This window comes from Ambystoma mexicanum, chromosome 14 (assembly GCF_040938575.1).
Source record: "Ambystoma mexicanum isolate Mex_15411 chromosome 14, UKY_AmexF1_1, whole genome shotgun sequence".
In the NCBI taxonomy this organism is placed as follows: domain Eukaryota; kingdom Metazoa; phylum Chordata; class Amphibia; order Caudata; family Ambystomatidae; genus Ambystoma; species Ambystoma mexicanum.
In genome coordinates, this window is record NC_090940.1 from 664,394,498 (window position 1) to 664,421,357 (window position 26,860).

The following is a 26,860-nucleotide window of genomic DNA, read 5'->3' on the forward strand; positions in this document are numbered from 1 at the left end:
CGCTGCAACCAAGTTCAGTCACCGGCCCAGTCACTGGGGCACTAGCTCTTTGAGTTGAAATCGAATTCACCTCAACTCCATTGAATGTGGTGTCTTGCCGCTTCTCCTGGGACCTGGGAATGCACATTTGCTGTTCCAAGTCCTTACACTTTTTAAGGAGCCTGTCTGCTTCGTTTTGCAAATAGTTGTTTTCATCACTCATTTTATTAATTACCTCCTGCATCTCGCACATTTGCATTTGGCATTCATTAAATTCTTTGTTTCTCTTGTGTCTTTTTTGACACATTTTAACCATTTCCTGTTCTGCATTTTGGAGATCACTTTCTTTTTCATAATGTTCTTTTTGTAAAATCTGCATTTCTGAAACCATCTCATCTTTATCTTGTCTAATGTGGTCCACCAATGCCTTTAAGTGTACCAATTCTTGTTCACTGTCCTCAAACTGTTTCTTGCTTTTGGACAATTGAATATCAAAATCTCTGCATTTTAACTGCATGTCTTTCTGACATCCTTCTAATTCTGCTCTTAACATTTCCTCCTTTTTACTTGCCCCATCTAGGTCAGCCTTTAACCTGTTAATCAGCTTGGTATCATTTTCTTGCATTTGCAGGGACCTATTCAAAATAAACCAGATCTTGGCGCATAGCCGTATCAGACAATCTTTCTCTGCATGTTTATCAGCTGCACTTAATAACCTTAGAAGGCAGACCTGACTTATGCTGCCTTCTGCAAAAATATTGTCTAGTTTTTCTTTCTGCACCTCAACATGAATGCGGTCATGCCATTCTGAGGCACTGTAAGATGACCACGTCCCATGTGCATATAACTTTGCCTCTCAATATTGCCCTAGCTCTGGGAATGTGGCTTCCATTTGAGACATTCTGAAATTCGTTTTTAGTGACACACTGTTATTATGAAATGGGTTCCCTTTAATGTACAGATGGCAGTGTGAGACACACTTGCCACGCCCAGTAGGTGCTCTATGATCACTTTCCCGGCCAACGCACCATAAATATGTAGGGTATGTTATGTAAATTTGGGGCCTAGCGGTATTTTCTTACCGCCAAAAACAAAGGTAATTTAGCAATAACTACTCCTTGCATTTAGATTGGGTTTGGCTTTATGGTGGTATAGTGACAATGCATTATTTCAGTACACAAATACATTTTGTTGGTATGCATTTTGTTGTGGCATAGTGATGAGCATAGCTTTCTTTTTTTTCGTGGCCCTAATATACAAAACCCCCTTCTTCTTGCTTGGTCTGTTCGTGTGATCACTAGAGAGGCCTCGGGCCTACATTATTCAGAAACACCACATTTTCATATAGAGTGCCACCTATGGCTGTTATCACTGATTTATCTACACCAGTGAACTATGTTTCCATAAAGTATTCACAATAACGTGGTATTATCACTAATTTATTTACATTAGTGAGATTATGTTTCCAGAGGCCTCTCTGCTGATTCATGTACGCTCAGCAGACTATTGTATTATATTCCACTCAGAAGCCACACACACATACCTTGAGTGGAATCACGCACACAGCTATTTATAATTGCTCATGACATTGCTTCATCTGTATAGGAAACTTAGCACATTAAACATCATTCCCTCTCTTCCAGAGTATTTCTTTAGAGGCACCAAATGAAAAACAGAAGCAAGAAACTCTTAGGCAGACTGTGTGTTATCACAATTTCATTTCAAAATGATACATTACCATTCTTGTGAGACAATCTTTTCTGAAATAAACATAAGAGAACCAAATGCAATAATACCACACATTTCACTTTACATTTGCAACAAGAGAGAAAAGTTACATAATTTGCCTTGCAACATTATAATGTGGCAGTTAAACACAGGGGGAATTCCCTATCGCAACTCTGCTGCCTGATAGTAGATCATTCGTACGGCATTCACAGTAATCTCACTCCATTTGTATAATTACCAGTTGTTTGTAGCTTTTCTGCACGCAAAATCTCCTGGCTTGTCGCCTCCGAGCAGTGACCCAGGGCTTTCTTTTTTTTTTCTTTAAAGCACCCAGTGAGAACATGCAGTTCAATCTGCAGTTCTCAAGCCAGTGCCAAGTGACTAGGAAACCCCAGTCTCTGAAGGTCAGTAGTGCAGCTCCTCACAGCAGCCCAGCAAATGTCACCTCACTGCAACTCCGCAAAATGTCTTCTCTCATTCATTCTCTCAGAGCTACCCCAAGAAACCTCTGTTACATCCCCCAGGCTGACGTGTCACCAATCAAATTCACAATATCATATCCTCTTTCCTCAACAATAGCTCGCTTTTACAGTAGGCAACTGTAGCTATCTGATTTCCTGGTATGCAGAGTGATTTCCTGCAAAGGAAGTGAACAGAGCAAAGAAAAAGAAATCTAAATGCACGTTTAAAAAAATGAATCTCAGCCTGCCTCATTTTTACACATGGAGAACACATTATAATGTTATTTGGTTAGAATCAGTGTTAGTATTTGTTAATTAAGTTAATCAATCAAGTATCTAATTTGGTCTCCTGTAAGTGAGGCATTTTCAAGTGAGAAAAGAAAATGGTGTGCTTTTAAAATCTGCAGCCATTGGCACTGTACTCCAAAACACACTAAATGATACTACATATAACATAATACAATACAGTGCATTAAATTTCTAAATTGCAGTACCAATCTCCCAAAATACATACATTAATAAAAACGACAAAATAGAAATATTTAATATAGCAGATGTTCAGGTTTATGATTATAAGTATAACTGCTCTGTATTAAAATAAATTGCAAACTTCTTAGAATAATTGCATTAATGCAATTTTATAGAAACAGATTTGCTGTGCATCATGTCCCACCACAGTTTTTCAGTGTAAACATGTTCCAGATTAAGCCCGTTTTTAAAATAGATTATACGCTGCCCCCTCAGTGCTTCGCGTTCTGTCAAGAGACGCTGTAGAGTTTCCCTTTGTACACACTTATTACAAAATCAGCAGATCGCCATGTTGCTGCTTATCTCGCCTCTTGCCACCAAGATCTTCCTTCTCGGGAGAACATTGAATCTAACGCGCATCAAATTTTGGCACTTATTCTTATCAGGGAATTTGACTAAATATGGTTCTGGAGAACCCATCTTTTTTTAATGCGCGTACTCGACACTGCATCCACAGTTCGTGCCCAATCATTATGCTGCAGAGACTTTTTCACCTTCAATGGGTATTGGAGCAAAGTTTCTAAGGTTGAACCCAGATTAATTGGGGACAATAAGCATTCATCATAGAACAAACTAATAAAGCCTGCCTGAGGCAATCCTTCACGTATCCCCATCCAGAGAAATGAGTAGAGGGTTTCATTCAGACTTATGAACAGTTTTCTGCACAAAGATAATCTTGTCCATTCCACTATACTTTCGAAAGATTGTAGTCCTAACTTGTAATGGACTACTGATGGCGGCACGCACTTGGGTAAACAGTATAGTACAGACCTCCAAATAAGGGCTTCATATTTATTAATCTCTACAACTGCCCACACAGGGAACAATTCTAGGATGTAGCACAGCTGCGGTATGGTCTTTGAATGATAAAAGCGTAAAATTGGGAGCATAGAGAATTTACTGTATTTCGAGTCCCTTTTCTTCATTTGCGCAATTAGTTTGCGAGCCTTATCTCCAACAAAGTTATGGTAATTACACTTTCTATGCCCCGTAAAGATAGGAAAACCCAAATAGATCATGGATGTCTTCACCACCAATTTTACATTATTTAAGAACCAGGTAAAACCTATTGGAGTAGTGCATTTACTTAACTTCAACCTCACAAAAGATTTAACTGTCTTTTGTGGATTTACCTTCAAGAATTTCAACACAATATAGTAATTGAAAGCAGTTATTACTCTTTGGAGTCCTATAGGGGTATGATCCAACAGAATGAAATCGTCCGTGCAGGTCGACCCACAGATTTTTTTCACCTCGATCTTGGGAGGTACAATGGCTGCCACATCCAATACACTTCCAGCATCAGCCATATATAAGCTGAATAGGGCTGGGGCAAATATACAGCTTTGCCGGAGACCATTATGGGTGCAGATAGTATCAGATAGAAGCCCCTCTCATGCCAGTGAATATATATAGACAGGAGAGCTCCCCCTCCCGGGGGAAGTCCCAGTTTATTTAGTTTAGTCCAAAGTACATTTCTGTCAACCACATCGAACGCCTGGGATACATTCATGGAGGCCATACATACCACCAAACCATTGTTACCCCAAGCTATGCATTGAAGGGCGCATGTTAGAAGGCCACCTACATCAGTTCTCACCTGCCTTCTAAATCCAATCTGTTGATTAGATAGCATTTTATTTTGAGTACACCTTTCTCTAATATACTTAACATTTTTAGAATCAGCATCCAGTAATGCTATTGGATGGTAGTTCTGAGGGCAGGCCCTAACCCCCTTGTAGATTGGGACAACATATGAGAATCTGCCAGGAGGAAAGCAGGTGTTTAGTTAGGACAATATCTTTAAACAGGAGGTAAAATGCCCTAGCCCGTAGATCAGCATTATGTTTTAAGGTGGCATTTGTTTACTCGTTTGGGCCCGCTGCTCATGACGGGCTGTCCTTGTTTATTAAAATCTTAACATTGTCAATTGAGAATGTTACATCCCAAGCGCTAGGCAGCCATCAAATCCCCCAATTCTGGGAATACTGTATCTTTCTCATCATAGATGCTACCAAAATGCCCTGCCCAAACCCTTTCAAATATAACATTACTTTGGGTTATGGACTGGGAAGTTTCCATGGCGTTTACTAAAGTCCAGAATTGTCTGGTGCCGCCATCTTTCAGGGCTGCAATCATATTTTCATTGTCATTTTGGTACATAAGCGCACGGTGTCCCTTCGTCCAGTTTCTAAACTTTTGTTTAGCCTTCTTTACAGCCTTATGTTTTAAGTCATTAGAGATTGGGTTATTCATTATTAGACGTATTTAACTGCGGCACAGTTTCTTCATATTCTGTACCGTCAAATGAAAGCCGTATTTATGCTTTTTGGTTGCCGGCCGGACTACCGTGTCTTTCACAATTTCTTAAATTAGCGACTGGATATAGGGAGCGAAGGATATGTGTGAATATGTAAGCAGTTTCGTATTCATGGTCGAACTAATTAAGTCAGTCATAAAAAGAGTATTTAATTTAGCAACGTTTCCTTTATGCCAGACAATTCTGGATTTCTTAGTATCCACACTCAAAGGTACCATATAGTGTTTCCCTGTGTTACCTCCTACAGAAGCATATAGGAGGGCCTGAAGCATCTTATGATCACTAAACTTAGTGTCTTTTATTTTGAAATCTTTGACCTGGTCAAAAAAAACCTTAGACATATAATCAATGTTTGATGTGTGCTTGCCGTCTGACCATGTGGCAGAGCTCACAGTGTAGTCCAAAAGCGCATTTACGGGATATAAACCCCAACTGACAAACATATCCAGCCGGATTTGTCCTTGCAGAGTCTTTCTCATGCGTAAAAGGGGAACATTTAAATCTTTAGGTTCACTGGTCATGAGTGATATTAATGCTAACTCAGAACAATGATGGTCATTTATGGCTGACAACGGGGATTCTGAATTTAGATCCCCAACTATAATTATCTGGCCCCCCGGTGTGTTAGTCATCCAGTCTTCATTCAGCTCATGTATTACTCTTAGGGCCTCATTATAAGTCAGGCGGTAAGGGGTTAACGGCGCCGGTAAAGGTGCCGGCGCCGTCACACCATACCGCCTGATTACGAGGTCCCCTTGCGGGACCTGCTCTGCACGTCTGGTTTTACGTACAGAGCGGGTCCCGCGAGGGGAAGAGGGAGCAAACAATGGGCCGTTCGTAATCGGCCTGTTGTTTGCTCCCTCTCCCATTCCCATTCCGCCCTATGGGGGCTGAAATGGGAATGGGGAAGGTCCGGGCCCGGGTTCCTGAAGGGAGGAATTACCGAGCCCTCCAAACTCGGAATGGCCCAGTAATTCCCCATTCTGGGAACCCGGACCCGATTTTGGCAGCAGCCATGCCGCCAATAGCGGCATGGCTACCGCCAAAGTCGTAATGACGGCCTTAGAGTCTAACCAAGATTTGATAAGGGGTTCCAATATATATTAATCAATAATAGGTCTTGGCACAGATATTTTAGGGGAAGCTCTAGCGTGACAGCTAGCACTCCTTTCACAACATTTGAAGAGTTAGTCACATTAATATCATGCCCATTTTTTATTGCTACTAAGAGCCCACCAGCTGGCCTCTCCGTTGCCCCCTTAATGGCTAATTCGACTTTGACGTCATATCCGTCAAAACACGGGATGGTGGTCAGCCATGTTTCTTGAAAACAGATTATTGAAAATTAATTTAAGCTGAGGAATAGTTCTGTAGAGGCGTTATATAAGCCTCTGGAATTCCATGATATTATAGAAAACTGTTGAGTTCGGCTAAAGCTGAGTTTTTAGGCTTTGTAATTGGGAGATGGATTCAAAGAGAGAGCAAGCCACCCCCAGTTCTGATCTTCCTCTAAGCGATCTCTCGAACCCCCCACTCACTGTTCCTCATCGCCCTCATATTGTCCGTGCATTATGGGATCATTTTGATTGCCATGGTATACATGGCTAAATCCACTGCTAAAGGTTAAGAGGTCATATCCCAATTTATTTAGATAAAATACCTCCGCCAGCAGTGCTTCATACACTAGTTGGGAGTGAAAAACCATCCGTACGTGGTCTTACCAATCTGAATGAATGAAGTCTACCAGTTTTAGGTTCCCCCATGTTATGAGTCTTAAACTTGGGACTTCATTTAACAAAGCTAGGATTCTCCACCTACTTAGTGAATCGGGTCCCCCGTACCCGAACATATGATACAATATCAGGCTTGGATCGTCCGTGTAACCTGATTTTCTCCATTGGACGGTACTAAGAGTATGGTTAAAAACGGATTTTGAGAGCCTAGGCTCCCTTGGGGAGAAATTAGTTGACATGTGATGTTGCAAGTGGCACATTGCTCCTTATAAATGATGTCCTTATCAATATTCTGGAGGGTTACATTTTATGTCCACTGCAAAACAGTTGGATTTGGCAGATCCCTATGATTTTGAGCTCCCGCCAATGGTGGAAGAGATCCCAGACTAATTTTTCCACTCTAGTTATTTTCTGATGAAGGTCTCCGGGTGTGTCTTTTAGGTTCAATTGAGCACCTAGTACCTTTTTTGTGGGTGACCGCTGTACCCCCAAACACCCCTTTTTTAGTTAGAGGTTCAGTTCCACCCCACACGCCCATCATGTTCATTAATGTAGACTTAACCATTTCTTCCATCAATATTTTGGTAACGTCTTCTCCCTCCTCTGACCCTCTGTCTTGAATTCTCTCTTCCCCTACCCCCGGGGTGTTACCACTACCACTGCCGGGGGCGTCCTGACTCCTTGTATTAGCCTTCCTCCCCCCACCCCCCGCTTCTCTGCCTTTCCCTTTTTTTTTGAAAATGGGTCATAAATTCCTTGTCCCACGTTATGGTTCAAGGATTCCTTCCTCGTCATAAGGGTTTTGTTTTTCCTACCTTTATGCTTCCTAGCACTAGTGAGGGAGTCTTTTGCGTCCACTTTATTTCCCTGACAATTCATTTTATTGAGTAGTTGGAGTTCTGGCGAGTTATGAGGTGCACCTGCACCCTCCCCAAGAATTGTGGAGCCATTGGTCCCATGAGTAATTATTTCAAACACAATCACCGTCATCATTATCTAGTGAGCAATCATGGAGCCCCATTCGAGAGTGTCTGAAATTTCGCCCCTCACCATATTTCTCCAGGAGTTTCTAGGGCCTTTATTTAGTCCTTTAGGGGAGTTCAAATGATACATTTTACTCTTTTCCCTGGCCTTATTTCTTTTCCAGCCTTTTTTGGCAAAGTTGGTTTCCTCAATATCTGTGGTTGTGGAAACAGTTGGAATTTGAGGGGACGGTGCCTGACCTCCTTGTTCTGTTGCCAACACAGAGTTGTTTGTATCCAGGCACACTTCCACCGTCTTCCCTGCCAATAATGCTCGCTCACTTGGTAATATATTACACTTTGTTCCTTCTGTGTCAAAAGGAGCAGGGATACTATTTGGGTCCCCGATTCTTTGAGCATTAAGGTTAATCAATTGACTGGTGATTGCCCGGATGCACCTAGTTTGCTCCCTCAATTCACTCAGAATCATCTCATGTGCCCCCCCCCGCATGTATGATTAGCCCCCTCCACCTGAGTTGTGGTGGCCCCCTCCTCCTGAGTTAAGGTGGGCACCTGAGCCGAGGGGAAAGAAGTATCCAGCCCCTCGCCATGTCTCAAAGGATATTGGAACAGGGGCCAACAGAAATTTCTCCCGCTTCAAAAATGGGTGGAGTGTCCAGGAAGGACAAGTCCGCCGAATTTGTGGAACCGAGGACTTGCTCAAATACTTCTTTTTCTGCAGATGGAGGTGCCGAAGCTGGGGAGACTTTGGAGTCCAGGAGCAGTGGCGACAGCTCGCCTCCACGCTGATCCAACAGAATCTCCACCATCTTGGTAGGGGAAGGAGGGGAGGGTGGCAGGGGAAGCACCAGAGCTCTTGATATGCTATCTCTCCAGGAAGTAAATACAAGTAGTGCCGACAAAATATCATGTTGTTGAGTAGCCAGCACAGGTTTTTGTTTACGGCCTCTCAAGGTTGGTTTCATTCTTTTTGACAGAAATACGGTATTGTTATGGTCAGTGCCAATAATCAGTGTCTCATTTCCAAGTGTGCATGAGACTGGTAATTACCTGGTTGCTTCTCAATAATGTAGGCTCACAGAGGGCTGCCAATAGGCAGCTACTATATTCCCTCTTCCCACCTGCCCAGTGAACAGCAAACAGCACTCAGAGGAACTCCGGGATGCACGTGGATACGCGCGGCCTGTGCCTGATTTTTGTGGGCATGGTTTCAGCATGCGTGCTGCAGAGAACGTTTATACAACTATGAGGGGAAAACAAAGAGTAGATTTAGGTACAATCCTGCAAGTCATAATCTGCAGACAGTTCAAGTGCTTGTTTATGAAAATGTTGCTGTTGCAGCTCAATCTGTCTGCAATACCTTTGGGACCAATTTCCTATGGCCTAGAAAGAGTGACTGGGCAGTTGGGCAGCAAACAGCACTCGGAGGCACTTCGGGATGTGCGCGACCCTTGCCTAAAGTACTGTGCCTGCTGTTTGTGGGCGTTGTTTCAGTGTATGTGCGACAGAGAACATTTATCCAACTTTGGGACCAATTTCCTATTGTCTAGAAAGTGTGACTGGGCAGTCTGGCAGCAAACAGCACTCAGCACTCTGGGATGACAATTGATACTAACATGACAGGCTCAGGACAAGTTTAAAATGACACGTCTCCCATTTTTGTGAGTATCATGGAACAAAGTTTACTAGGTAAAATGTCATTTCTAATGTAAGCTTATGGCCACATATTTATACATAGATTTTCTCCTGACCATCACCAGAATACCAGGTTTCAGTTTTCATTTCACCTGAGACCACCAGCTCTGGGCCTCTGCTCCAGCCTCTGCCGCTCAATGTTGACTTAAGGCTGGAGTAAATCCATTAGCCTTGGTTGTCTTAGGGGTAATGGATTCTGAAGCAATGTCATCTTTCTGACCAGATGTGTCTCTGATGTCCTCTGGCACTCTTAATGACAGGCCCTAATTTAGTCAGGCCAGGGATAGTCCACACAATTTCTCGAATTTGGGGAATTTTACAAAGTTCAACTTCCTCAATAGCAGCCTCTGTTCATCCAGCACCAATACATTCCTGTCACGCAGGAGCCAAGCCCTTCTGCTCAGGCTTCAAATGAATGGTCTTTCAGAGGGACAGCAGAGCATGTTATGGGGGAAGGTAGCTTTGAATCCCAGTGATGAAGTCAGCTCCAGTTACCAGAATTCTGTACTTCGCACGTCACAATCTCTTTCTTTAAACATGAGGGCTTCCAATTATTTTTAACATTTTTACATTTATATAGCGCACATACAGACCTTGGGCATTGCTGCGCTGTTACTTGTGAGTAGCTTAGTTACAGATAAATAACATTTGCATGTGGGTCATATATACATTACATACAGTTGAGCATAACATACATTAGAACAATCTAGTCTTGTGGGAATAAATCTCAAGTTAGCTGGGGTGTGGTCAGTGCTTATGAATAGAGCAGTTTTTTCACCACTTTGCGGAATGCCAGATGTGAGTTTTCTCCACGAAGGGCTGGTGGTTGGGCATTCCACTGCAGAGCTGCTAGGTATGGGAAGCTGGCGCCTCCTGCTCGGGCTCTCTTAATTTTGGGTACTGTGAACATGTTTGCATAGGGTGTTCTAGTCGATCTTGTGGGGGAGATAGGATGAATTCCTTCTCAGAGGTAGGGGGTGGTTTGGTGGATACACTTATGCGTGAGGGTAAGGGCTTTAAAGATTATTAAAGACAGACATGTTTGCACATCACTGTTAATTTCATCATCATGATAGGTTCATTCTTAGCAACATTGTGCCCCATTGCTAAATGCACATGCCATTCCATTTAACCTGATATCAGTTACTGTGTTCAAAAGTGGGCCTTAATCCCACAAAATGAAAGATACTAACATAGCTTTGAGTTCACAGTTTGTACTCTTAATTTTCAGAGTGCACAACATTTTGACGAATAGCAGTTTCCATGAAAAATGATGCTTTTTATTTCTCAACCAACAATGTAATGTGCCTGTCCCTTCTGCCATCTGATTTAACTTTTCAACATACTTCTGGTTTCAGCTGCAGAAGTACGTGTATTTGAATTCACTAGGCACCTTTGCTGTGTGAAGGTATTAAGAATGGCTTGTCATTCTGGCAGTGTGTCTTTCCCACAGAAGAATATATTTGGCATTAGAGGCCTAACTCTGCCTTTCTGTTCATACCCTGTCTGCTGCCTCAAACTCAGCACTTGCCACTTGCTGGCTGCAGTACCACTGTCACCGTTTTGTTGCTTTATTTTATTTTTATTTTTTTATTTGTTTGTCCTTTGTTCCACACTTTCCACTTCACCCCCCCTTTCCTTGCCGTTTTCCCCCCTCCCTCTTCCCATGCACGTTCTCAATGTCACCGAGCCTAGTAAGATTGTTGTTTTTGTTCTCTCCTGTTCCCATCCCTTGCCTTGTCGCGCTCTGAAACACTTGTGTGCGAGTGCAATCGAAATAAAACATCATTCTGGGGCTGTCATGTTTTTAAAAAAACTTTATTTTTGGTTGGTTTTAATAAATTACAAACAAGGCAATCACCCAAGTGGGTGTGTCAACATCATGTTCCCCCCACGTCCCCCTCCATTCCACCTCCCCCAACCCAACCACAACCATCACATAAAGGATATGTCTCTTTGTTCATTCGATGTTCAAACCACAATGTCTGCAATTGAAGTGCCGTTGGCCTCATTTTGGGTACCATGCTGAGCCTGAGCCGGTGTGGCAATGTCATCCGGGATGGAAAGTAGGTAAGTGATATATGGACCCCAGATGTCTGGGGGACGTGCGTGTAGAGGCAGTGTCTTAATAAACTCCGATTCCACATCCTGGCAGTAGATCACGTCCTTTAGCCAGTTCGCTAGGGTGGGGGCCGCACCACGGCCCCACAACATATCGATTCTCCTGCGTGCCAGCACGAGTAGGATATTCGCCAGTTTCCTCCCTGTGACTTTCTGATGCCTGGTCATGCCAAGTAACGCCACTGTAGGAATAGGTGCCAGGTCTTCTCCTATTATTGCAACTGTCTTCTGTAAAACTTGAGTCCAAAATTGGGCCACAGTCCCATGGCAGGTGAAGGAAATCAGCCATGGGGACAGCGCATCTCTCACACAATGCCATTGATTCTGATCATTGTGCGCACTGTTTGGCTGGAGATCAGTATGTTTGATGGAGATAGTTGAAGCGGATTTGTTTAAAGCAACTTTTTGAGTTTGACGAAGAATGTATGTCCAGTAGTCCGGTGTCGTCGTCTGTAAGGATCTTTCCCATCTTGCTTTTGCGCGAGTATTTGTGGGCACTGTGTCATCCAAGAGGAATTTATATATATCATGGAAACCAATCTGCCTTCACCTTGCACCTGAATTACATTATGCAATAGTTGCCATGTGGGTGGTTGCAGTGGGAATGTAGAGATATATGCTTGAAGAGTGTATCTGAGCCTGAAGTACATAGATGTATCGAGGGATGTGTTGCCTCCTCGTCCACGAGCTTGTAGGGATGTCATGAAGACACCTTCGATGAACATGTCCCCTGGGGTGCATATGTGTAGTTTGTCTAACAATTGGTGGTAGGCTTTCTCTGTGGTTAGGGGTATCCGGGTATAAACTTAACTGGTAGAAGCTGGGAGAATCTAGTCTGAATGCCGTATTTCTGTGCCATCTTTTTCCAGATAGCAAATGTGGATAGAACCACATTCAATGTATTGTGAGGTATCGATAATGCCCTATAATGACTGCTCTCAGTAGATTGGGGGACGCCAGGGCTCGTGCTATTTGGACATGTGGTCTAATAAAATGTGTAGTGTACCAATGGCTAAGGAATTGTGCCTGGCCCGCCCAATTGTATCGCTCTAGATCGGGGAGAGCTAAGCCACACTTGGACACCGGTAGGATAAGCGTTGTGTAGGCTACCCTCGCTGGTTTGCCCGACCACAGCAGCTCCAGAATTAGACTCCTGGCCCTTTTCAAAAAGGATTGCGGTAGTAAGAGGGGTATATTGGGAAACAGGTTTAGGAATTTGGGAAGGATAACCATCTTAACCAACGGGACTCGACCCCATAGAGTTAGTGGCAGGCATCTCCATCTGTTCACCTTCTCTTGCAGTGATCTCATCACTTTCTCATAGTTATCTTGTAGAATGTCCCGATGGCTTTGAGACATCAGGATCCCCAGATATTGTATGTGGGCGCTTTCCCATTTGAACCCATAGTGGTCTACGAATTCTCTGGTGCTCGGTGTTATAGGAAATATGACCGATTTGCTGTGATTAATCTTGAGGCCAGTCATGGCGCCGAATTTAATTACTTTGCTCATGATTGGATTCAAATTCTCTATTGGGTCTCTGACGAAGAGCACTACGTCATCGGCATAGGGTGAGATTACTAGTTTGTGGGGTCCAAGGGAGAGACCTCTCTGGAGCTGTCGGGTGGGGAGGTCTGATACTAGGGGTTCCATCACCAACATGAAAATTAAGGCTGTTAGGGGGCAGCCTTGTCTGGTTCCACGTTGTATCTGAATGGGAGCAGATTTCATCTTGCCTAGGATGATGGAGGTTTGGGGTTTGGTGTACAGCAGGGAGATCAACTTAATAAAATAGTTCCTTAGGCCCATTCGTCTGAGTATTGCGAAGGGAAAAGGCCACTCGACGGAGTCAAAGGCCTTCTCTGCGTCGAGTAAGACTGCTATTGCTTGCTGGGTAGGTTCAAGTGCCTCCACAGCTCCAAACAGCCTCCTTATGCTGAATGTCGTGTTACGACCGGGAACAAAGCCTGCCTGGTCAGCAAGTACCAAGCCGGGCATTAGGGGAGCAGCCTGCTGGCCAGGATTTTCGCTAAAATCTTGTTATCGAGGTTAATTAGTGAGATTGGCCTGTAGGAGGCACATTCTTCGGGCTGTTTACCCATTTTATGTAAAAAGATCACGTTGGCCTCACAGAGTTGGTGGGAGAATTTTGGTCTCCTGCGCTTCTTCATAGACGCGCAGCAGGAGAGGGGCCAGCAAGTTGCAAATGCCTTGTAAAATTCGCCCGTTATGCCTTCAGGGCGGGGGCCTTTGTGTTGGGAAGACTTTTGATGGGCTGTAAGATTTCCTCTATTGTAATGGGTTCATTTAAGGGTTCCGGAGCTCCCTCTCTACCCAATAAAGCTCTGTCATTCAAGTAATGTTGTATGGTCTTGGGGTCTGCACATTTCTGGTAGTAGGTATGACATTCTTTAATTTCTTCTTCTGTGTGGACCATTATGCCCTGTGTATTGTGAATTCTTTCTGCCAGGGTGGGTTTTCTATCTGCGGCTATCAGGCGGGTTAGAAGGGCGCCAGGTTTTTGACCCTCACTGTATTGGCGGACCTGGTGTCTGCGCCTTAAGAACTTCAGCTCTCGTTCCGCGGTGGCTCTAAACTTGATCAGCTCCTCCTTGAGCTCTGCCTGGGCTTGTGAATCATCTGAGGTGGACAGAAGGGTTGAGTTCCAATTTTTCAGAAGATCTTCGCTGGCAGTCAGTTCCTTTCTGATCAGTTTTAGTATTCCGTTCTCTTTTGCAATACACACTCCTCTTATGTAGCACTTTAGCGTTTCCCAAAGTGTACCTGGTAATGCGACTGTGCCTTGATTGATCTCTAGAAACATTATGATTTCCTCCCATAGCTCTGCTGCAAACACTTGGTCCGTTAGCGCTACTGATTTGAATCGCCAGTGGGGCGTGCCATGCTTTATGTTTGAGAGAGCAAAGTCGAGCGTTAGCATGGCATGGTCGGAAAATGTTTTGGGGTGAATTTGGCAAGTTCCCCATTGGAAGGGGCTACGGGAGGAGACTAGCAGGTAGTCGATGCACGAGCTGGTGTTGTGGACTGCTGAGTGGAAGACATACTCTGGTGCATCCCAGTTATTGTGTCTCTACACATCCATCAAGTCGTAAGCTCTGCAAATTACGTGGCCTAGGAGACTGGCCTTGGAAGGTGGGGTGATTGAGTTTTGCGACTTATCCTTCCTGGGGTACAGAGTTGTATTCAGGTCGCCTGCCCAAATGATCGTGGCGGGTCTTGTCCCTTCAAAGTGTGACAGTACCCAATCAAAGTTGTTTCTTCTGTCTATATTGGGAGCATAGGAGTTCACAAAGATTACTCCATTTCCTGCAAGGATTCCCTGCACTAGAAGTGCTCTGCCTTTGGTGTCCTTCTCTGATTTTATTAGGCTGAAGTTGGATCTTTTGTCTATGAGGATTGCGACTCCTCTGGCGTACGACGAGTAGGAGGAAAAGTACCTGTGGCAGCCCAAATCCCTGGCCCATTGGTGTTCTGTTTCGGGAAGGAGGTGTGTTTCTTGTTTCAGGACCAGGTCCACTTTGTGCCTTTTCATGTATTGCAGGATTTTCCGAGTTGTCGATGGGAGGCTCCCTCCTCTAATGTTCCATGTGGCCTCCTTGAACTCAGCTTGTCATTTTCTCGATCAGGATCAACAGTTTGTGGTCTAGCTTTTGTATGTCGGTCATGGAGTTGGAGTGCCATTGCGTGTGTGGTTGATCCTTGCATGGTATTGCGGCAGGGCAATGAGGTCCATGAAAACTGGGGGGTGTGGTTTTGGGGTGAGGGGTCTCGGGGTGTGTGATCCCAGAACAGTTTAATTCAAACCAACCCTCCCTTGCGCGGGCAACCCCCAACTTGCCCGTATTGGTATCCCTCCCTAAACTTAACAACATTAACTATGCTGCACGTGGGGCTCTAGTGACTTCCCAAGACTGGAGGCTCCCATAACTTCCAAGCTTTGTAGATCTCTGGTGTTGGTGTCAGACCCCGTTTTGTTTGACCGGGGCTGACGATTCAGCATCATGGCGGCTTTCTTCTTGCTCGTTCTCTTCGCAGTGGTCATGGGTTGTTGCTCGGGGGTCTGCATCCAATGTTATCTAGACAAAGGTTGGCATCGTCTGGTGAGGTGAAAAAATGGATCTTCCCATCGTGTTGGACTCGCAGTTTTGCAGGAAAGAGCATTGAGTAAGTCATTTGGTTGTCTTGCAGACGTTTGATGCCTGCGAATTATCGCCTTTGCGCCTGGACTGACAGGGAGAAGTCTGAAAAAAATTGAATATTATCACCATCGAATTGCAATTCACCTTTATCCCTAGCTAGCCGCGAAATCGTGTCACGGTCTTTGTAATTTAGCAGTTTAGCGATGATCGGGCATGGGTTGGCCCCAGGAATAGGTCTGGCGGTTGGTATCCTGTTGGCTCTCTCGACCACAAACAGGTGTGATACTGCTGCTGCCCCAAAGAGTTCTTTACATATTTTTTCGACGTGATCTTCCATTTTCGTCTGGAGTTGTTGTTCTCTGACCCCGACCAATCTAATGTTATTTTGACGGGAGCGTCCTTCGAGATGTTAATTTTTGGCAATGGTCGCTTTCATTTGACCCTCGAGTGCGGTCACTCTCGCGGTCAGTGACGCTGAGTTGTCATCCAGGTCTGAAACTCTTTGCTCCACTGAATCTAGCCTGTCTCCGTGCTTGTGCAGTCTGTGTTGTAGCTGGTCAACCTTGGAAGACAGTGCATCGAGTTTGCAATTGAGGTTGCCAATTCCTGCTTTTAGGTCCATTATGATCTCACGTATATCCATAGCCGGAGGGGGATCTCCCTCTTGGGTTGCGTCTCCCAGTGGGGATTCCGGCTGACTATTTGGTTTTGGTGCCTTTGCGGAGGTTCCAGCCTAAAAATTCAGTTTCTGCTGGGTCTTATCAGCCTTTCCCATGACTGGACCGGAGGGCTGGGGTCTTGTCGCCTATCAACTTGAGGAGTGTGATATTGCTTGCTTTCGTCTAGGCTGGTCCGTGTATGTGGAAGGGGCTGGCTTAGGAGAGATGATCGAGGAGCCAGGGTGGCAAGCGTGTCTGTGCTGATGATGTCCTCTGGTCAGCCTGTGGATTTGTCAGTGCCGTGGGCACCGTGATCTAATATGTTAAGGTCCTCCGCATGGAGCAAGGTCGTTCACCTGCCAGGAGTACAGTCAGTGCCAGGCGGGCTACTCGCGTGGGTTTACATTGCTAGCTAGTGTCTCGCCATAGCAGGAAGGGTTTTCTCGGTTCTTTCGCAGTGTGATAAATACTGGGTTGGCGTGTATTGCTCTCGGTATGTGCGGCCTGCACTGGGCTTGCCTTACTTGGATTGCAATCTGCTGCTTGGGGTCAATCCATGGGCCGTTGAGTTGTAATCACACCGCCTCTGTCTCTCCCTTGCTTGAGTTGGTAGCGGTTGGGAAAATATTGATTTCAGGTTTGATATTCTGTCCTTCACATATCGGTGGGTGAATGTCCTGGGCAAGCGCCAGATGCTTTTTCCAACCTTAATCAGGGATTTTCCGGAGTCAAGCAAGTATATTCTTTCCCCCGGTTATCCTTCGTGCCTTTCCGTGTGGTATTTGGTGCGTTGCTGCCTATGATAATCAGTTCAGTGACTGTTCGAGTATTGCAGAGGGAATGGAGGGCAGTCTAGACCCCTTTCGTGGTGGGTGTTACATTTGTCACTGTTAGTAGCCAGCTCTGCGTTCCAATTCGCATGACAATTGTAACTTTGTTTTTGTCTTCCAGATTCACTTTGACTTGTGCGAGGGGTGCCTTCCCCCGGTGTTACTGCAAGATTACAATGGAGGAGCGTTGCTATGACCTCGAAAGCGAGCCTTGTACCTATGCTCACACCAATGGGCTGGGTAGCTAGATATTTCACTGAATTGCAGCCCGTTTTGCAGACTTATTCCGGATACTGAAGTTGGTGGCCTCTTGTAATGGGATTAGAGCCTGAGGTGTAAGGACCACAACTGCTACTCGCAGTGGTGCCTCCAACTGTTGCAAGCTGTGCAGATCATGTAGGCCCGCGAGGACCCGCCGATCACCCCCTCCTCTCCGCGTGGAATCCGGCGGCGCTGTCAGATGTTGCTTGCCGATGGGCGTGAAGGGAAACCCTGCTGTCTTGGCCGGCAGCTTCGCCCAGCTTGTCTTGGGGTGGGATTGAGCGGGAGCGCCTTGGCAACGCTTCGTTTAGGTAGCAGCCAGCCTCGGTCAGCGCGCTCATCTCTGCCTCCCTACCCCTGGGCTCTTCGCTGCACAGCAGCGCGGACATCTACCCCCTTGGTGCGGGCGCCTGGTTCACTCCTCCGCTGCTCTGCGTTGCTGGTTTCTCCGCTGCTGGGCACGTCCCACCTTCGGCTGGATAATTTGCTGTCAGGCAGGCCTCTGCTGCAGCTCTGTGCACAGTGCTCCGGACGACCGTGATGGGCGCGGCTCCACACCAGTCCGTTATCTATCCCAGCTTATACCAGGGCGTTGCAGGATCCCTTCGTCGTTGCCTGAGCCTGCCCCAACGTGGGAGAGCACTGGCGGACACCGCTGCTGGAGCGGTCTACAGGGTCTAGCTGGGTTGCAGACGTGTGGCTGCTGCCGGGCCTACTCCCAGTACTCCTACGTCCCGTCCCCTTTCCTCCATACTTATGGGACATCTCTCCGTCCTGTGGGACGGGACCGGAGCACTTTGTAAAAAGCATCCAAATTTTTCCAAAAATGTGTCCTTCCTCTCTTTCTTGCACAGGGCCCGGCACCCGGCCGTAACCCCGCCCACCTTGGCTCCGCCCTGTGCATCGCCCATCAGTCCTTTTCTCCGCTCGTTCGGGACTGGACGCACTTGCATCCTCGGAAGATTTTCTTCCTTTTTTCCTCTCTGGCTCTCGCTAGCGGTCGTTTACTAGTCTGTCTATGTCGTTCAAACTAGACTTTCCAGATTGTTCATCGTGTCACCGTCGTTTCGCGAGGGCGGATCCCCATCCTGTTTGCTTAGAGTGTTTGGGTCCGGATCACCGTTGGGACTCCTGTTTTTACTGCGACTCCCTTTCAGTCCGGGCACTTCAACGTCGGTTGGAGCGGTGGGAGGAGGTGTTCCGACAAACTCCTCCTTTACATTTTCAGGCGTTCCTCGACGAGAAGAAAAAACGCCCGGTAAGTTCTTTACTTTTCAGAGCACCCGGCCGGGGGATACCTTACCGGGTTCCTCTCGGGCCGGGAGGGGCGTTGATCGCTCTGTCACCGGGGTTCGCCCTGAGGTGCCCGTTGGGCCTAATAATTCTACCAGAGTTTTCTCCGAAGGTATCCGTAAGGGGCCTGTGGATACCGCAGTACGCTCCGAGGCCCCTCCTGTGGGGGCTGTTTGGAGACCCAGTTCTACTGAGTCGTGGGGTACCGGAGCTCGCTCTGAGGCGCCTCTGTCGGCTTCCTTCAAAAGTAAGACCGGGGTGCGCCCCGAGGCCTTGGGGCTTGCTGTTACCGAACGGATGTTCGAGGCCCGCGCAGATAAGGCTGTTACCGGACCTGGGTCCGAACTCCCTCATCCAGAGGCTAAAGCTACCAACAGTTCTGAGAGGCCTGACAAGGCCTTGTCGGTGAAAGCTGTTTCTCACCGTTCCTGCTCCTGCGGTGATACCAGACTTGTTGAGGGGGGCAAAGAATTTCTTCTTTTGCCGGCAGTGCCGAGGTCCTTCCTTCGAAGGCTAATATGGCGGTTGGTATGCCACAAAAACATTCCAGGCCTCACAGTACCGGCTCTGCCAAGGTTCCTTATGTTAAGGCTAAAGTTAAGACCCCTGATCCATCGACGGGGACCCCTGCCTCACTTCCTCACGTGCCGCAGTTCCCCTCAGATGAGGAAAAAATGGTGCCCATTCCTGCAATGACCACGGCGGCCATTTTAGGTGGTACCCCTACAACTACGCCATCGGCCTCAGGGGTAGGGTTTGGCCCCTTGGGTGAACATAGAGTCCCTTGTGCGCATACTTGATGGTCAGTTTACGATTGGAACGCCCGGATGCCTCTTCCGCACAATGTTTCATTACCTGCGGGGTCGGCACCTTCGATTTATGTGGATACGTCGGTGGAGGGTCCTATGTGGCACCCTTCCCTGTTACGTCCCTGGATTTGTCCACCTCATGAGAGGCCTCCTCAGTTTCTGAAACAGTCCCCGGAGGACGCCTTTTTCAGTAAATTCCAAACGCTTATGCGTACCGACCCCATGAGGGAATATTTCAAAGTGCTTTTCAGGGAGATATGTCCACCTGCACCTCTGGCTCCACCCGTCCCTCCGGTGGTTCTGCTGGCGCCTCCCTTGCCTACGGTGCCTTCCCCGACTCTTCCGCCTTTGCCTCCATTGTCCCCAGTGGACAAGGCAGCACCTGACATGGCTCAGCAGGATCCTGAACTGTCAGATGACGCCCAAGGCGATCAGGACAACAAGGACCTTCCCCGCTCTGTTAGAGCTTTTCATGACCGGGTACTGGACATGATGAGTTTCTTAGATGTCCCGGTGCCCGAGGCACCCGCTCCGCAGGAGGGCGTGCTCTCTGGGGCGTTCACCCTGTCTCCCTTGGAGCGTACCGGCCTGTTCTTGCAGAAGGACGTTCTGGCCGAGGTCCGCAGAGTCTGGGAAAAGCCACACTCTGGACTTTTTGTCAATAAGAAAATGGACGCGAGATACAGGCTGCATTCTTCAGAAGAGGTGGCCCTGTCGTCTTGTCTGCCTCCCTCCTCCACAGTGGTGGCTGCGGCCACTTTGCAGTCCAGGCCTGCAGCATCCTCTTCCATGACGGCTACTCAGGTTCTGGGAAAGGAGGACAAGCTCCTAGACTCCCTCGCGAGGAGACTCTTCGCCAACTCAGCCTTGCAGCTCAGGCAGGCCAACGCTGAATTGATTTTAGCGGGAGCTAACATGCGGATGTGGAAAGGTCTGTCGGAGTTTGAGGAGTTTATCCCGGTCGAGAAGCTGGAAGACTTCAAAGGTGGCCTATCCGACGCCAGGGTCTTGGCCCAGGATCTCCTGGAGGCTGCGGCTCATCACATAGACACCTCGGCTCGGGGCCTTATGCTGGGGGTCGATACCTCACGGCAGGCGTGGCTGCATGCCACTAAATTTTCAAAAGAAGTGTAGGACAAGGTGTTGGACCTTCCGTTCGATGGTAAGGAGCTCTTTCATTCTACAACAGATGTAGAGCTCACCAAGACAAAGGATAGCACTCAGACAGCTAAGTCGTTGTCTGTCCTGGTTAAGGCCCCTTTCAAAACCCAGAGACCGTTGTCACAAAGTCGAACCTCCTCTGGCTTTAGAGGCTTCCTCGACCGCAAATCTCGCAGAGTGGATACCCCTGCGGGGAATAACCGCCGTAGGCAAGAACGGACGCGGTTTTTCTCCCGCTCTTCAGCCTCCTTCTCAGGTTCAGGTGGCACCGCCACCGATAAGCCTACTAAATAAGGGTTTTCCGCGCTCGCACGAGACCCCGGTGGGAGGACGCATTGCATCTCATTGGGAGGCATGGCAGACCATCTCAGAAGACAGATGGGTCTTGTCAGTCGCTCGGGCGGGCGGGCGGGCTTCCGCTTACCTCTACCCCCTACCACACCCCTCAACCCTCCTTTTCAGCTGTCGGCTCCCCCTCCCTCAAAGCCGAAGTTCAGAAACTTCTGGACCTGAGAGCTGTGGAACCCGTTCCCCTTGGGGAGCGAGGGGAGGGCTTCTACTCCCAGCTGTTTACGGTGCCCAAACCCAGCCAGGCCGGCCTGCGCACCATCCTAGACCTTTCCCAGTTCAATCTTTTCCTACCCCAAGAGAAATTCAAGATGATCACGCCCAGCCAGATACGCTCCTCCTTGCAGGTGGGCGATTGGCTCAGCGTTGTGGATCTTCAGGACGCGTACATACATATCCTGATTTGGAACCCACACAGGAGATATCTCTGCTTCTCTTTGGGAGAAGAGCACTTCCAGTTTCGAGTGCTTACTTTTGGCCTCTGGAGTGCTGCCTTTTGGCGCCGCGTGTCTTCACGAAGATGATGTCGGTGATTGCGGCCTATCTTTGTCTCCAGGGTATCCATGTGTATCCATATTTGGACGACTGGCTCTTACGCAGCCCTTGTCTGCTGGCAGCAGCGGGCAATTTCCAGTCTCTCCTTCAGCTCCTGTTCCATCTTGGGCTGTCGGTGAACTGGCAGAAATCTTCCATGACGGTCTCGCAGGACCTGATTTTCCTGGGTTTTCGCTGGAACACGATCGACTGCAGAGTGTACCTGACCGGGGACAGAATGGCGGATCTGTTAGCCACGTGTCAGATGTTTGCGCAATCGGAGAGCATGTCGGCCTGGTGGTTCCAGAGGCTTCTGGGCCTCATGTGTGCTGGCTCTTCCTCTTACTCGCCGCAAGATGAGGCAGACCCAGATGGCTCTTCGGAGATCCTGGCGTCAGGCTGTGGACCCGGATTCCAAGCGGATAATGATTCTGGATTCCATGAGAGTGGACCTGGATTGGTGGTCATCTCTCAGCAACCTGTCAGTGGGTGCGGGATTTCAGCACCCAGCCCCCACGATGACGATCACAACGGACTCCTCCCTCCTCCCTTCTGGGGTGGGGTGCGACGTAAGATCTTCTTCAGGTCTCGGACCTCTGGTCGCCTCAGGACAAGCTCCTGCACATAAATCATTTGGAGCTTCTGCCGATTTTTCTGGCGCTCCAGGTGTTCAGACCGCTCATTGACAACAAGGTGGTCCGCATACGCACAGACAATGTGGTGTCAATGTATTACATCAACAAGCAAGGGGGAACAAAGTCTCCCCCCATCGTGGACCTGTCTATCCAGATATGGGAGTGGGCCGTGCTTCATGGTGTCTGGCTGATAGCAATACACATCCCGGGCCAGCTGAATGTCACAGCGGATGCCCTCAGCCGGCAGACAGTGGTCAGTTACGAGTGGGAGTTGAAAGCGGAGGTCCTCTCATGGATTTTCTTGCGTTGGGGCACACCGGATGTGGACCTTTTCGCTACGGCAGCAAACAAGAAGCTTCCTCAGTAGGCCTCCAGAGGGGGGCTGGGAGCCTCCTCTCTGGGGGATGCTCTCGAGATTCCATGGCACAATATGAAAGCTTACGCCTTACCGCCTTTGCCTCTAGTCCATCGGGCAATTTGGAAGCTGAAGAACTCTGTGAACGGTTTGCTTCTACTCATAGCCCCGTGGTGGCCAGCCAGATTTTGGTTCTCAGAACTTGGAACACCTTTCGGTGTATCTGCCGATCATGTTACCAGTAACTCCCGATCTTCTTCATCAGGGGGAACAGCAGATGTGGCACCCCTCCCCACAATCGCTCAGCTTGGCGGCATGGTGCCTGAGTTCAAGTCTTTAGAGCATCTTAACTTGTCTATGGATAACACGCGTATTATCCAGGCAGCCAGGAAACCCTCGACCAGATCCCAATACAGGAGTAAATGGCTCAGGTTCTGTCATTGGTGTTTGGAGAAGCAATTGGCTAGGATTGACACAGTACTGTCCTTCAGATTCGGGTGTTCACGTTCTGTCATGCAGAACTTACCTTTCAGCGGTTTCCGCTTATCTTTCTACAGATCAATGTTCTTATTCTCTGAGTAACCCAGTGGTTAAGAGGCATTTTGCAGGCTTGACACGCCTCTACCCTCCGGTTCGTAGCCCGCATCCGCCGTGGGATCTTAATGTAGTCCTGACGGCGCTGTGCCATAAACCTTTTGAACCAATGGCCACGGTGGACCTCAAGTACTTATCCTAGAAAGTGTCCTTTCTGGTCGATGTTACGTCAGCGAGGAGAGTGAGTGAGCTCCAGGCCTTGTCAGTGGAGCATCCTTTCTTCGTCTTTCACAAGGACAAGGTAGTCCTGCGGACAAACCCGGCCTTTCTACCGAAGGTGGTAACTGAATTCCATCTGAATCAGTCGATCTCCCTACCGGTCTTTTTTCCGAACCCTGCATCAGAGGCTGAAAGGGTTCTGCACTGTCTTGATGTCAGAAGACCTCTTAAGTTCTACCTGGAAAGGACTTCCGAGTTTAGGAGTTCCTCTCAACTTTTTGTGACCTTCGGTAACCCTCAGGGTAAGCAGGCGTCTAAGGCGACTATTTCTCGGTGGATCGCCGCCTGCATCACAGAGTCTTTCACCGTCCAAGGGCTGAAACCTCCTAAGGGTATTCATGCACACCTGGTGCGGGGCAAGGCAGCCGCTGTTGCTTTTCAGAAATATGTCCCCTCGGAGTCCATCGCTAGGGCAGCTACTTGGGCCTCCCCATCTGCTTTTTGTTAGCATTATTGTCTCGACATGAGCTCAAGAGCTGATGCTCAGTTTGGTCAGGCTGTGCTGAAGAACCTGTTTCAGTAAGGGGTATTTCCATCCACCCGTCGTTCCTGTTAGGAGTGCTTGGGAATCTCCCATAAGTATGGACGAAAGGGGACGGGACGTAGGAGTATAACCAGGTTACTCACCGTAGTGACCACCTTACTCCTAGTCCATAGTCCCCTTTCCTCCATACGCCCGCCCGCCGTCCCCTCTAATAAGGTTCCTCTGTTATTGCTAATAGGTCTCTGACCTGGCGATAAAAAAGGACTGATGGGCGATGCGCGGGGCGGAGCCAAGGTGGGCGGGGTTACGGCCTCATGCCAGGCCCCGCGCAAGAAAAAGAGGAAGGACACATTTTTGGAAAAATGTGAATGCTTTTTACAAAGTGCTCCGGTCCCGTCCCACAGGACGGGGAGATGTCCCATAAGTATGGAGGAAAGGGGACTATAGACTAGGAGTAAGGTGGTCACTACGGTGAGTAACCTGGTTATTCTCCGCCTACCCTGAAAACCCGGTGCTGTGGGTCTTGTGCCTCCTTCGCTGGTTTTCAAAGGGGGTTATGCTTCTAGTTGGGGTCGTCAATTCACCAGGGAAGCTGCGATTGTTTAGGATTGATTAGGGAGCCTCATGGAAGATCACAGAGGAACCGCTATCTTGGATGGCCCTTTAGCACCATCTCCTGGGGCTGTCGTTAAACACCACTGATGCCTGTTCCTCCGAGAAGTTCCTGGAGTGGCGACTGCTCTTCCTTGAGGATGAAGAAGAATGATGTTTGGAAGATCTACCCGTGGCAAGAGTTGTCCTGCAGGATTTCTTTTTGTCCTTGCAAACCGAGGATAGTTCTTAGGTCTGATGCTCTGTGCCAGGCAACCATGAACAGGTCTGTCTGTAGCCTTTCTCATTAGTTTCACCGTCCGCTCACAAAGTGCCTTTGGGGGCATCAACTGGCACGGCCATCCTGCGTGGCTTGCTCCTCTTTGAGGAAGCACAAGCAGATCCTGTGACGATCAGAGGCAGACATCGGACATCCGCAGTCAACCATGGTTTAAAGCCTGAGATCTTGAAGCATTCAGCATTGCGTGAAACTAGAAGTATTAAAAAAAAAATGTTTTATTGAATTTGTTTTTTATAATGTGCCTAATACATTACCCAAGTTTGGTTTCTAAGTGTGGATCCAGGATTCAAACCTATGTTGCTCTGCGTGGTCTTGCTTCCAAGGCCAGCACGTTGCCCCTGTGCCATCATCTGTTCACAGCAACTTCATATGAAGCTGTTTTCCTGAAGCTAGCAGACTGCACAGAAAAATAGCCGTGGATAGATTTAAATTTGAGGAATCTGTGGGGGATGGAATCCATTAGAGATACATCACTCACCCACCACGTCCCCAACTTCCTCCAAGCAGCTCACCATTAGTAACACATGTATAATCTGTCCCACTGTGTGATCTCTCACACCCTTAACGCAGTTGATAATCCTCTTCTCCTTCAGATTCTCTCACATCTTGCCTTACAGGACATTGCCCACGCTTAGGTGGCCTCCTACCTCTTTCTATAGATCCTGGAACAAGGAGCATCACCATCCCATTAGGGTCCTGTAAGGGTCTCTGTTTGCTCCCCTCTTTTTCCTGTTAATTGGTTTTATCAGTCCAAACACTCAAGACCAACTTAGGCATGATGTCCTCTTACATCCCGCTTATCAACAATTGCAGGCTCCACATGCACCCCTGCAAGAATTCCTGGATTCCCGCTAGGATCAGGTTTCCGGACATTGGGATGACAAATTATCCATTATCAGATCATGTCACAACACAGTGCACTGGTGGAAGGATTTGACCAATCTAACCGGAGAAACTCCTTTCATAGTCTCAAATCATCAGGTTATTGTGACAACGGACACATCCACGGCCTACACCACCAGTCTTCAAGCCAGAGGATTCCGGACGACAGAAGAAAAACCTCTCCACACCAACATTCTAGAGCTCAGTGAAGTGTTCTGGGCCCTCAAGTCTTTCCTGCCACATCTGCAAGGGAAAGTGGGACGTGTGTTCACAGACAATATGACCACAATGTTCTACATCCGAAAGCAAGGCGGCACCAGATCGCCAATCCCTTCATCTAAGGGCAGGGTTTGTGGAAATGGGCTTGTGCCCGGAAATGTTGGTCACATTTCAGGCATACACAACTATGTGAGACTCCTTCAACCAGGATATCCGCTCCTGCTATGAATGGGAGCTCCTCCAGAGACAAGTGGAAATCCTATTTTAAACTTTGGAGACACCAAAGGTGTTCTTATTCGCGACAAAGGACAACTCCTATTGGGACGCGTTTGTTAGCAAGTTCCCTCAGCCAGCCAGCCCAGGAGATGCCTTCACATTTTGGTTGAACAGAATGTTCCTATAAGCTTTTCTGATGTTTCCACTCATTCCAAGAGGCCTCTGTACAGCCAAACAGCAGTATTTCAGACGGATCCTTGTAGTGCCGGCATAGCTGAGGCAGTTCTGGTTCTCAGAGCTTCTAACCCTCACATCACTCTCCTACCCCATCAAACTTCCGCTGGTGTACAACTTGTTTCTAGGAACAAGGGTGAACTCTCCACAATGGCGCGTCCTCGCTCAAACCCCCAGCCTTCCTCCTAAAATTGGACTACATCAACATGCCCCCTGACTGCAGGGTTGTACCTTGGTACAGGCACCATCTTCTGTTACAACAAAACACGGAAGCAGTTCACTGTTTGGTGTTCCAGTCATGGGGTGGTTTCCCTTAACTTCTAGCCACAACATATCCTGTCATACTTGCTCTACTTGGCTCCCAGTGGCCTTGCTCCCTTCCCCATCAAAGTTCACTTGGCTGCCATTTCCCGCTTCATGCACATTCAGCGGCACCTTCATTCTGTTCACATAGACTTGTGAAAGAATTTATGAACAGACTTTTCTTCCCTGCAAACCTGCCCTTTCTTGGGAACTGAATGTTGTTC